The sequence below is a fragment of the Halyomorpha halys genome, unplaced genomic scaffold, assembly GCF_000696795.3.
Source record: "Halyomorpha halys isolate HHAL.00 unplaced genomic scaffold, Hhal_1.1 Scaffold178.1, whole genome shotgun sequence".
Taxonomy (NCBI): domain Eukaryota; kingdom Metazoa; phylum Arthropoda; class Insecta; order Hemiptera; family Pentatomidae; genus Halyomorpha; species Halyomorpha halys.
Window position 1 is genome coordinate 639,440 of NW_027105168.1, and position 3,218 is coordinate 642,657.

General features: G+C 28.7%; 1 protein-coding gene across 8 annotated transcripts in view; it reads left to right on the forward strand.

Annotated features, from left to right (window-relative positions):
- Positions 1-3,218, forward strand: part of LOC106679133 (small conductance calcium-activated potassium channel) — a gene marked incomplete at its 3' end in the record, with an annotated part of 993,499 nt that overhangs the window by 293,378 nt on the left and 696,903 nt on the right.

The following is a 3,218-nucleotide window of genomic DNA, read 5'->3' on the forward strand; positions in this document are numbered from 1 at the left end:
AACTGTATACACATATATACAACAAGTAAATTTGCTGTAGGTGACATAGTGACATGATAAAAACATGTGGAGAATCTACCCACTGATAGAACTCCAATTACATTTCTAGAGGAGAAGATCTCGAGGCCCTCTTCTTTTCAAACAAGTGGATTTGAGTGGTTGAGAAGTTTATTATGGAAGGAACGGTATCTGGTTCTGGCCAAATCGGCAACATATGGAACATTGAGGTCCTGATGGATTACTTGATTTGTGACAAAGTAAGGAGCATTAAGGATTTTACGAAGGATTTTGGACTGTAAAGATTGGATAAAAATAATCTTAGTTTAAAATCTAGTATACCATTACAATATTAGGTACATCATTATATTTTCCACTTTTCGTTCAGAGTGCTTTAACTAAAAGTAAAAAAGCTGTGATGGTGTAAGCGATTTTCTTAGACGAAGCAGTTTTAAGGTTTTTCCTCCTAGGCCTATTGTTCTTCGGCAATAGAGAGACTCTTAAGGCTCCCTTCTGCCTTCGTTCGCCGTCCTTTGAAAAATAAATTTACTCCTCCATGCTAGCACAGTCAATTTTATAGGCAAACTTAACCTAATTCTAATTCTGGTAGCCTGTTTACTTATAATTTTCAAACACAATACGTACGTCATACTATTATGATGTAAACGCAGTTCACCACAATTTTTTTCAACTAAGTATCTACGAATTTTTTAATATTAAGTTAGGTTCAATCTAAATTATTTTTCGAATCACTTTTTTGTAAACAATTAGCTCTATAATAAATTAGACTAATCTGAACTTCTTTTATAATAGATTAGGTATAATAATAATTCACGATATACACTAAATAATGTATTATAGGAAGGTAATCCCAAAAGTAAGGTATCCCGTTCTTGAACCAGCACTAAGTTATTATTGTATCATGCAAAGTTGGTTTGTCAATTTTAATATTTTTTAAAATATAGGTTTTTTAATGGATGTGTTTTACATTCTCTTTATTTATTATTTTATATGAATTTTTATTTAGTAATTTATTTAATAAACTTACAGTAATATGATTAATGTTATTATACCTATGACTAATAAGGAGGACTGCTTAAATGTGGTATTTGAAAATATATTAGGGTATTTGTTTAAATAAGAAAATTGTGGTTAGTTAATTTAATTGTTGTATGCATTATGTGAATAGTGTAAATTTGTTTTGTAGACAACACGATGATGGGGCGAAACCCGAAACGTTGTTAAAGATTTATTTAAATAAATAATATTACCAAGGAAGATTATAGATTTAGTGAACAATTATATTATAATCTTTTTCAAGTATTTTTCGGTAGTATTTGGTATCTAAAAGAAATAGTTTAATTAATTAAAAGTGTGAAAAAGGTAAACTTTGATTATAGATTGTACTTATCAACTAATAGTTATTAAATAGTTATATTAAATCTTTCTGCGTACGAATATTACTGAAAGTAAATTATTAAAGTTGTGCTGGACATGTTGCAGTTTATACGAAATATTCCCGCTTAGTTGTAGATTTGTTCAAATGAATATTAAAAAATATAGGTATGTTATAATTTAATTGAAGGTCATTTTAATTTTATATATAATCTTCACACTTTCTTGAGACTGGTTATTATTGTTTAAATAAAAAAATTTATCTAATTTTAGTTTTTAATTTAATATGAAGAATTGACAAAATAGCTGGATCATTCCACGTCAATCTTAGAGACTATTGAATTTTTCATTTTATATTTTCTTAAAACTTAGTTAGTAATTTATTTTTTAAATTTACTTATTTTTGAATTCACTGTTTTCATAAATGGGCTCAAAAACAAGTTTTGAAATTGTTCTAAAAGCATCCCTAATATAGCAAGAAGATGGGTTAGGTACCTTTTTAATGTATATTTCATAAGATTCGTAATACTATATATATTAGAGAAATTTAAAATCTAATTTAAATTTTCTGAAAAAACACATATCTTAAAATTCTCAAATTTATTTGTTAAATAAGTGATATTTTTTTGTAAATTTCAGAGCGAAATATAAATTTATGAGGAAAATGGCTTCATTGTTCAACTAAATCTCCACATTCAAAAAAATCAACTCTTCATTAATTTTAATAATAATAATAATAATAATATTATTGTTTTGTTGTAAATATACGGAACCTAGAGAAGACTATTTATTCAATTGTTAAGTTAGGAATTATTGAACAAAGAAAGATTTGGAATTCTATCGCAATTCCGAAACATGTCTGTTTCTTAGCCCTTATATGAAACCTTTACAGCGACGTAATACAAAAATAAGTGGACATATTTGTGTGAAATTTCACATATTTTCAATTCTATATCAATAGAAAAACTATACCAAATTGTAAGGATATCTGAGATAGTAAGGTTCAAATTTTTGTTGAGTTGACATGGTAAATGTCAATTTTTCGGTGGGAAAAAAAATTAATGCTCTCATGATTTTCAATGACCCTATCTCCAGATATACAATGGCCACAGTTATGTACAGTAAACTCCATTACTCGCAAGATCGTCCCTCCTAAACAAACAGACTTTCTCTCCGCCGGACATTTCATATTTCCTTCTGACTTTGCAGATTACAAGAACCCTTTGTGGTTTTAGGAATGTCAGAAGCAGGCCCTTAAAGGGAAATGCCGTCTTTGGCACAACATTGTTCAGTGATTCGGAAAATTGTCTATTTCTCCCCAAAAGTATTAGATGATCGTCGAGATTTAGATGCAAGTTTAATTGGAATAATGGTTAAAGAATGGAACGTTTCTACTAACCTTTTTAATGGAAAATGAGTTTCTACTTGAACAAAACCCTATCGTCAAAGAAAAAAAAATGTCTATAAGCTTGGCATTAACGCTATAACTAATTCGTTATGAGCTCGTTGTAGTAGATACCTCATTATTCCCAAGTATTGAAGCCGTCTACTAATTCAGTATGCTTCGTTCTGTTGAACGTTGAAAGGATTTTTAAATTTAAGGATTCATTTTCTTTTTTAAAAACAATTTTGATCTCTTTTCTCTCAACTTTATTTCTTTTTAACATCCGACGTTTCGACCTCTCAGGTCATTCTCAAGGATTCCTACAAACAGCTCCTTTTAATTACTTTTATAACAAATTTCCTTCACTTACATACTGATTTCTTTGGTCTTACCTTATTCTGTCTTCATTCCTTTTTTTTCCTTTAAAATTCATTATTGCCGG